The sequence below is a fragment of the Propithecus coquereli genome, unplaced genomic scaffold (genome assembly GCF_000956105.1).
Source record: "Propithecus coquereli isolate 6110/MARCELLA unplaced genomic scaffold, Pcoq_1.0 Scaffold370, whole genome shotgun sequence".
NCBI classification, from domain to species: domain Eukaryota; kingdom Metazoa; phylum Chordata; class Mammalia; order Primates; family Indriidae; genus Propithecus; species Propithecus coquereli.
Window position 1 is genome coordinate 1,276,752 of NW_012149397.1, and position 10,097 is coordinate 1,286,848.

The 10,097-nt window shown below is 42.6% G+C and overlaps 1 protein-coding gene and 1 pseudogene across 1 annotated transcript in view; both read right to left on the reverse strand.

The window, feature by feature from the left end:
- The window catches only part of LOC105816401 (zinc finger protein 658B-like), a 550,416-nt gene that overhangs the window by 185,769 nt on the left and 354,550 nt on the right, over nucleotides 1–10,097 (reverse strand). The window lies entirely within an intron of this gene.
- Nucleotides 4,726–5,433, reverse strand: LOC105816397 (annotated as a pseudogene).

Here is a 10,097-nt window from a genome sequence, read left to right on the forward strand (position 1 = left end):
ATCCTCCTGCCTCAACCTCCCAAGTAGCTGGGACTACAGGCACATGCCACCACACCCAGATAATCTTTTCTATTTTTGTTAGAGACAGGGTCTCGCTCTTGCTCAGGCTGGTCTCAAACTCCTGACCTCAAGCGATCCTCTGGCCTTAGCCTCCCAGAGTGCTAGAATTACAGGCTTAAGCCAGTTCGCCCAGCTGAGATGCATTTTATAACCACTTTCATTGATGCTCCCCAGGCAGAAATTTTACATCTGCTATGACACTGAGTTGCAACTTCTTTTACCTTGTTTGGAATTCAAAGGGGGTAAGTTCCTTATTATTAATATAGCTATATATAAAGCAACCAGGAATAATCTTTAGACCAAAGCTGACCTTTTGTGTATATGGCCTGTTTTCCTCCTGTGCTGTGGATGTTCAGCCTGTCCATGAGGATGGCAGAGAAGGGGACGGGCATAAGATAAACTAGGGAAGGTAGGAGGGATGGAATGACCCACTGCTTCATAGGTCAGGGTAAACAACTTAGATTTTATTCCAAATGCAATGGGAAATCATTGGGGTATTTTAGGCCACAGAATGACTTTTTTTTTTTTTTTTGAGTTTTGAGTGATAGTTATTCTTTAACCCATTTATGGGTTAAAGTGGATTGTGAAGAATATTTGCCACAGAATGGTTAAGTCAAGGGAGGCCCCTATACGGGTTCTCCTGTAACACTAAATGAAGTTATCACCAAGCTTCTAGATAAGGCAGATGTAATGATTTGTACATAGACACAGAATCTATAATGAGTTGTATTCAGAGTTCTAAACTCAGTTTGAGATGGTAGGAAGAAAGTGGAGCCAGGAAATATTTAAGATGAAAATTCTACTTTCTGGAATTTCATTAAGCAGAATAGATCATCCTTATCCTCCTTGGCTATAAGACCCCAACTTGTCTTTTCCATGCTTGAGAAGGCAATTTAAAGGATAATTTACAGGCTAAGTACGCCTTCAGGAATTATTAAGTCCCACAGTCTATCCACAGCTCTCTTACACTGTGCCCTGGCCCCTGTTGGACACGTCTTCCCACAGCACCAAAATTGTTCTCCTGCTGTTAACTGTGCCCAGGACCATATGCTAAAGCAGTGGTCCCCAAGCATTTTGGCGCCAGGGACCAGTTTCACAAAAGACAATTTTTTCACAGACGGTGGCAGGGTGGCGGAGACGGAGATCAGGTGGTGATGCCAGTGATGGGGAGCAGCTGTAAATACCGATGAAGCTTCAGTTGCTCACCCCCCCACCTCCTGCTGTGCAGCCCAGTTCCTAATAGGCCACGGACCGGTACCAGTCCACCGCCTGGGGAGTTGGGGACCATGGCGCTAAAGCACTCCTCTGCTGACACAGCAGGCTGATGAACTCACCGCTCTTCATCAAATTTATTAAATGGATAAATACAATCTTTCTTCCTTCTAATTAGAAAATTAATAAATGTTATTTCATAAAAATAATGATTTTCATCACTCCCAAATAACTTAGCTAAAATTTTGGTACCATCCTTAGTGTCTTTCTTATGCAAAGAAGAAGTTTAATTTTTAAAAAAATAATCCTGAAGTTACTAGCAATATTAAATCCTTAAAAGTTAAATCAATTTGCACGGGGGAACATCCCTTTTTCTCTATCATGAACCACTTGGGAAGTCCCTCCCATTATAGAGATATAAGGCAAGTGTCCAACCCAAGCGATATAAGGTTCAGGGGATGAGTACAAATATTTGCCTTATTGGTGGTCCAGCGGATGAGAATGCTTCTCACATATATGTCTATTTCACATTTGCAGATTTACAGAGATACAAAAGAGCCATTTGTGTAGAAGGGAGGTGGTATCCAAACCATTTCTCTTTGAGCTTCAGAGCCATTGAGATCATGTTTGATAAGCTAGGGCATCCCAACAAGGGCCCATATAAGGAAATCCAACGTAAGTGTAATGAGGTACTGGTTGGGACCAAACACTTGGGTCTCTGCTGACAGGGGAATGTGTGGCAGATGCTGACGTCGGTGTCAGAGATGCCAGTGGTGCTGGGCTTCTGTTGAGGTGGACTGTGGAGAATGTTCAGGCCACTTGCCCTGACTGGTTAGTCACAGGCCGGAAGAAAACAGAGAGGCAGATTCATCCAAGCCAGGGCTGTGAGAGTGATACCACGCACAATGGGACGGAGAAGCTAGGGAAGTGGCTGTCACATGAGGGTATACATAGAGGTGCATATTAAATATGCAGATTTCAAGGCCCCATTCATTCCAGATTGGACGGGACCCAGGAATCTGCATTTTAACAAGTACCCCAAGTAATTCAGAGGCAATAGTTCAATGCCCATACTTGGAGAAACTCAGTTTTGAGTAATAGTAGAAGAGAAGAAATGGTAAATAATAGACTCTATTTTCCCTAAGCTAGATAAAATAAAAAATGAATACAGAAGAGGCCTAATAGATAGGGAGAAAGTCACGTGGAATAGATAGAATGGATGAAGTTACTAAATATCAGGAAGGGGGGAATTTCATACTGAAGAGAAAATGAATAAGAAGCATTTTTAAGCAAGAGAAAAGTCACACGTGACGTTTTTCCTACTATTTATCAAAATACATCTCATGTTAAAATAATTAAAACTGTGTTCAGAAATCAGAAAATCAACAAAGAAATTAGAGGCTCTAGAAACTGAACTGTGTATGTGTGAACACAATGAATAGTAAAGGTGACATTATAAATGTGTAGAGTCACAGAATATTAATTCGGTGACATAATATTGTGTAGAAGGACTTTTTTTTTAGTTTTTTAAAAAATGTTTATTTTTTTCAAAGAAAAACGGCAATAGCCAATTGGAAACCTACTTATTCTTCAACTCCAATTTTGTTTTCTTTAAATTTAGAAGTGACTTACTGATTTACTATTTTAAACAAACCCCCCCTTTCCCCTTTAAATGTTTACCATCTACTCATGCTGAATCCTTCCAAGAAGATTGCTCCAATGTACATCTCCGGGTCCTCACTTTGCTCCTTTTACCAAAAAATGCAAAACACAATTCCATCGTGCACCTTAAGGACTCCAATCGTCAAAAATAGGAAAAAAAAAAAATCTTTGGAATAGCCAATTAAGTTGAATAAAAAAAATCCACACGAATGTGGTTTGGCTGGGGCAGGAATCCACTCCTGTGTTCCTGGTAATCTGATCCCACTCCATGAATCCTTGTAATTCATCCTCCCTATCCTATCCACATTATGATTTGAATCCAATGATCCAGCTCCAAGGATTGGGATCCAGTGAGCCCTCTCCAATCCAAATCTTTATAACCAGCAAAACCAAAAAAGAGGAGGCAAAATGTTAGACACTTTAATCAAAAAAGGTTTCTGGGGAATGATGAGTTATGTCTGTCATCAGTTTAACAGATGTACATCAATAACTATCAAATTCCCCAAAACAAGTTTCCGAATGGTGTTCAGATAAATTTCTAGAAACTTAATCACAGAGACTAATTGGAAGAAGCATTTTATATTTACAGTTCAACTGATAATGCCAACGCTTGTTACTGTACAGCGTATTATAGGTTTTGTGGTTGCAAAAAGTTATGTAGTTGAAAAGTTTACTGGTATTGCTACCCACCTAAGTCTAAACTAAATCTAATACTCCCGTCTTGCAATTTAATTTGTAAATTAAAGTGTTTTAAACATGTGAGTCAATTATGAATATTAGTTTAAAGGGGAAGGTGAGACTTAAAAAGTATTCTCAACTAGATTATCTACACCGATACATTGGAATTCTGTATTTTGCTTTCATTTTGTCTTAAAACAATGAAATAGCAACGCTCTATCAGTCAAACAGAGGACATGAATATTTAGCAGTATTGATATTATACTCTGTCTCGCTGGAATTAAAGACACTCTGTACCCACATGTACACCAACAGCAGGTCACACATTAACAGTTGCAACTAAGTACTGTGACAAATTAGCCAGTTCTTCCCACACTAGTCCCTATTAAAACACAAATGGGGGGAAGAGGGCAAAATAAATTGTTACAAAATGGGCAATTTTGCCACAATTGCCAGGCTTAAAGAGGAAAGCAATTGTAGCTAAAGGTAACTGTATAAATGTTCAAGTATTTTAAGGTACATGAATGTAATCATTTTTAACCCTTGCCTTTTAGTATAAGGTCAATACTGCCAATTTCATCTGTGACAATAGCACTTGGAGTCATACCATTGCCTCCATTACTGATCTGATCCTCCTCAATCCTCCTTTTGAAATTCCTAAAATGATTGAAATGTGCTCCACAATCCTCAATACAAAGCATTCTTAATCCATCTCTTCATATATGTCTACAGAAAGACACATGAAAAGCAAAATAAACATAAGAACTTCCCCAGGTAAGATAACCACAAACACCCCCAACATCCCAGTTCACACGAACCAGAGCAGGAGACATTTACATAATCACAGTCTGAAGAGCATGGAGAGTTAACTAAATTTAAACAATCCTGTCTATGACATCACTTAAAATACAATTTATCAAAGACATAAGGGGAATGTAGATGTTAGGAGCAAGGGGATATTACACAAGAATGCAATTCAATGCTTTAGCCCATTCTGAACAAAATAGTTTGAATTAAAAAATGAAAAGATTGTACTCAGTAAAGGAAAACTGTAAACAGCATGGGTTCTACAAAAAGTGTCACCAATCATCTTATGTACGAGAGCGAGATCTGCTATGACGTTTGGGAGTAACTGCGACCCCTGCTGTTGCTTCTGCTACGGCTTCTGCTACGACTACGGCTTCCAGATCGAGATCTTCCATAACTTGCACTTCTGGGCCCATCAACTTTAACCCGGGTGTAGGCAGTTTCTCCCTCATGAGATCTAAACTTAGTGTTATCCAGTTTTCGAACTGCACAGGTCATATCTTCTTTCCGTACAAACTCCACGACCCCAGTGCCATCTCGGTAAACATCACCATAACATACATCACCTGCTTCCCGCGTGTGACCCTCTAAATGCTGCCAGCTTCCACTTGGAGGCAGTCCAGAGACACCCACCCTGTCTTCGGAACGCCCGGACGGGGGCGCCATAGCGGCCTGGGGAGCTCCGCCACCTCCGCCCCCGCCGCCGCCGCCTCGGCCCGAACCACGGCCCTTCCAGGAAACTCCAACAGCAGACGGTGTCCGTGGAAACCAGCCGTCGCGACCGTGCCCCGCGTCTCCCGCATCTCTCGGGCCCTCGAACTCAACCAAGGCGAAGGGCGGTCCTCCGCGGCGATTCTTGAGATCGAAGTCTCGGGTAGCGCCGTATTTGTAGAACGCGTCCTCAGTGTCCTTGGTTCGGATGTCTGGAGGTAAGTCACCCACGTAGATGCGGCGATCGTTGTTCCCTGCCGGGCCACGAATCACGCCACCTCCCGACATGGCGGAGACGAAAAGCGCGGCCTGGAGAACGGGCCTTCCCACCAAGCCCGGCGCACGGCAGGGCGAGCCCGCAGCGGCACCGCGTCTCCCCTAGGAAGGACATTTTGGGGGGGAGCTGTCTTTTGTGTCACATCACCCACAGGAAGTCTGAGCACATGTCCAGTAATATTTCATTAGTGGACATTTTTGAACACCAAGAGATACACAATCGCTCAGTACTCAATGCTCTATATGGAGAGGCAGGAGAGACTGACCCCAGGTGCCTCCAGGGGATCGAAGAGCTAATATTGAGAGAGTACGGACTACCTAATTTGGTAATACATTTTCAACATCGTATCTTGCCACTTTTTAGTGATCTCTATAGATAGAATAGAACCAAGAGAAATAGAGAAAGGTGGTAGTGAGGGAACGTGCTTAGATAAAGAATGCAAAATAACTAACTAATGGCTTGAGCTAACTCCAAATTGGATACAAATACTAAAATCACATTCCTGTGACAGTGAGGAAGAGCCATGATCTCAAGCTTTACAGTCAGGAAGAACTTTCTATGGGAATTTTACGGAAGGATTATTCAGCCCTTTACTGGTATTGGACTTCAGCAAATTAACCTAACCTATTTGAGGACTTGTCTTTGGGTAGCATTTTATAGATTAATATGCATTTTTAAAATTTCTCTATTTAAAATAACCTTATTAAAGAAATCAGGAAACTCTGGCTCAGTGTAGTAAAGGGATTTGAAGTTGGTGCCATTAGAATATAAATGTATTTTTCTGAACAGACATACTTTAATATTCTAGAGTGAATCCTCCCTAGTTCTCATGTAACCAGTGTTTCGACATTTAGTCTCCTCTAAAAAGATTTTTAGTTTATTGTTTTATATTGGAAAAATTTCCCAAGACTAAAAATGCAATATGAACATGTTAAATTGGGCAACCAGGTTGAACAATATTCATTTTGTTGTTTGTTTCCTCTGTACTGTGCTCCCTGGTTCCTCGTTGTTTGGAGATGTAAAATATGCAACTTGAAAACTCTGACCTTGTTTAAATGGGACCCTTGTCATGGCCTTGGAATCGAGGTCACTCCCACACCCTGGGCTCTGCCGCTAGTGGCAGAGAGCAGTAGGACCACAGTGTCACTCAGGTAAAAGCATCTCCTGACAACCCTCTCATTTTCCCCAGGAAATGTTTCTATTTGCTTTAGGATAGCTGCTTTCCTTGTGTATCCGCCTGTCTGTCTGTTGCTGCTATACACTCTGCTGAAGGCTTTTTGATCAGGTTGTTAGACGTGCTGGTGCTTTGCAGACCCAACCTGGGTGAAAGGCTTTTGGAGAATAAATTGATCAGGCAGACTGATGTTCTAACAGCTGTCAGCAATAGTCAGAGCCCAGAAAATTGTACCAGATGAATGGAATGCACGGGAGTGTCCTAAAAAAATAATACTACCACAATGGGAAGGGCTGATTCATGCCTATTCATGGTGGCACAGGGCACATTATGATGCATAATAACTGAGTAATGGCATGATAATAAGTATAGTTACAAACATAGGCAGTATAAATATAATATTCAATGTTCTTTGTACTCCAGAGGTTTATAGGGCAGGACAGGCTGTACTGTCACCTCACAATTCATGTTTTCCATAACCAAGTAGCTGTCAGATTTATTAAGGGAACTGCTCTAAACGTATGTGTGTGTGTATGCGTGTGTGTTCACTGTGTCCTCAACAAGTATAGAAGACTCCTTTATGTGCATACATCTGTGAAGCTGTATTTCCATCCATTTACATTTCAAGAACATTAAATCCAGTTAAAGCATACTCATATCGTAGGAAGTAGCAGCAGCAGGCTTCTCACTAACACACAAGCCTCTGCTCAAAGTGAGGGTAGAGAGAATGGTGACCTTTGGTTCCTACATTAGAGCCAGGTTAGGCATGGTTTTAGATCAGTAGAACTAATCTCCACCTAGAACAGTGATCGCTTTGGCAAGGACAATCACCTTAAAAGAGATTATAGAGCCCTTAGCAACTTTCACTTGCACATCTTATTTATGCACTCTGGTATCTAAAACCAAGAAAAATGCAATTAGCTACAGTTTCACATCTTCAGGAAGACATGCCTGTAAATTCAAAGGACATGTCTTCATTTACATTTACAGCACCATTCCCGTCACCCAAAAAAAGTTTCAAAAGGCCAATTCTTATCTTGCATTCATATCTTTCACTCAAGGGGAGAAATAAGAGGCATTCTTGCTCTTCAGGAAATCAGTACTATAGGCTGCACTGTAGGAATAACTAGGAAGCCAACTTTTACAACGTGACACGCACAGCCCAAGCTGTCTGAGTGTGTCTGCTGATGAACACAATGATGGAACTGCAGGCCTGTGTCTAGATACTGGGTGCCAGAGCTCTGCATTCGCTGAGACCAGCACAGTGCTCTGCGCTTCGCAGGCTTACATGGTCATCTCACAACAGCCACACAGTGAACACCCTCATTTTACATGCAGAACTGGCTGAGGCACAGAGAGGTTAAACCACAGGCCCTGGCCACCCAGCGGGTGAGAGACGGAGCTAGCACGCAGACCCACACCAAGTCCGTGCACCCTTGCCCATCCTGCCACACTGTACTCTGAAGTTCATGTGTACCCTGGGTCGTGAAGGGGTATATAGGGTGAAAAACTCTACACCAAACTATCTTAGCCCTCCAGGATGAGTTTTCATGCTATTCCCTTTCATTACTCACTACAGAAAAAAATCCTTACTCTCTACACACACAAGCTTGCCCAAAGATAAAAATCAGAGCTTTAAAATGTTTCCTTTTCCTATACTTCTGATTTCTATTACCTCTTATTTCCTCTTCCTACTGGAATTTCTCTGGTCCCAGGCCCTGGTTTACCTTATGGCTAAACCAGCCATGAGCTTCCAGGGTCTTCCCTCACTTCTCTGTAACTCTCCTCTCTAATGGACCCTGTGTCCCCTGTCCTGATAATCGTCCCAAAGGAAAGGTCTGCTCCAACACATTTCAGAAGCATCCCCCTGTGTTAAAAGGATGAATCTGTAAAACCCAGACTTTGCATGATCAGACCCTCCTGAGTGCCTCCTTTGGAATTAACTTCCACCCAACTCCTCACCCTAGAAGTTCAACTTAGAGTCCCCTCAGCCTTTCTCCAGGCACTCAACTATGCCCAGCCCCATTTTCCTGATCTGTACGACTCCCACATCTTTGCTTCGGGAAGTCCCGTAACTTCTCCAGGCTGTTAAGATCTCTCCACAACCAGTCCATTCTACGGTGTCCTTGTGTTTCTCTCACCTCTTACGTCGCTTTCTGTTTCTATCTGTCATGTCAGGTATGAATGTGCCACCTTCATGGTTAACTATATCTAAATAATTTGTCTATCATTATATGATAATAATATAAATATATTATCTATTATTTATATATTATCTGCATAGATAATATATAAATCTTTCATCTCAGAACCTAGAAGCTTAACAATATACTTAATAAATAAATACAGTAATACATTCTCTTTTCTCAACAATCTTCTCTATTTTCTGATTCTCCCATATATTTTCTCCCTTTTCCCTCCGTCATTATGTTTCTTTTACATTCCTTTTTCCTTTCCATTATTCTCATGTGACTGATGTTTCACGAAACTTGAAGCCTATTTTTTTTCTTATTTCTCGATTAAGTCACTTGGGAATCACGTGGGGAAACCTAGTGTACAACCTCTCTGCATTTAGAATCAGTTGGGCTTAATTTTTCTCTAATCCCTATTTTCTTATCTGTGATTTGGTGATAATAATCATACCTACATAGCAGGGTTATTCTGAGCGCTTTAGAAAGTAAAGTGCTTATCACAGATCCTGACATTGGTAGCCACTGGAAATGTGTCGCTAGGCATTATGTTGGGAACATTCTCCCTGCTTTCAAATATACTGCTGTTTCATAGAGGAGAGAAAAAAATAAAGATAAAATTAAAAAGTTAATATGAAAATGAAATTTTTGGAATCAACCTAAGTGCCCATCAACTAATGAGTGGATGAAGATAATGCGGTGTATACACACACACACACACACACACACACCATGAAGCACTACTCATTCATAAAAAAGAACGAAATAATGTCTTTCCCAGCAACTTGGATGGAACTGGAGACCATTATCCTAAAAGTATCTCAAGAATGGAAAAACAGGGCCTTTGCGGTTCCAACGTGGGTTCGCTGCTCCAACGGGGCTTTCTACAAGCTACTGACCCTTTTGCCACTTTGTCGGGTCTTCTGGGGCCTAGAGCAGGCTTGAGAGAGGGTTGGTGGCCCCAGAGAGTGAGGTCTGGGGTCGAAGAGGCCGGTCAGGCCAGAGCGGGGGCCGGCTGGGTTCCCCGCTTCTCCCCGGTCCACCCGCAGTTTGACGGTCTCGGGACCGGCTCCGTTGTGTTTTGAAACAACACGCCCGACACCTCCTGCTTTTTCTTACCTTGCTCTGGGGTGCTAGTGCGGCCCTGGCCGAGCCAGTGTGAAGAAGCCGAGCGCCTGCAGGACAGTGGGGAGCTCGCGAGCAGCAGGCCGAGCTCGGGGAGGGGACGGGAGTCGCGGAAGGCAGCGGCGGGATGTGGGGTGACCCCGGGTGACCCCTCCCCTCCCCCTCCCTGGGCCGCAGGCTGGGCTGCGGGCGCCTCCGCCCC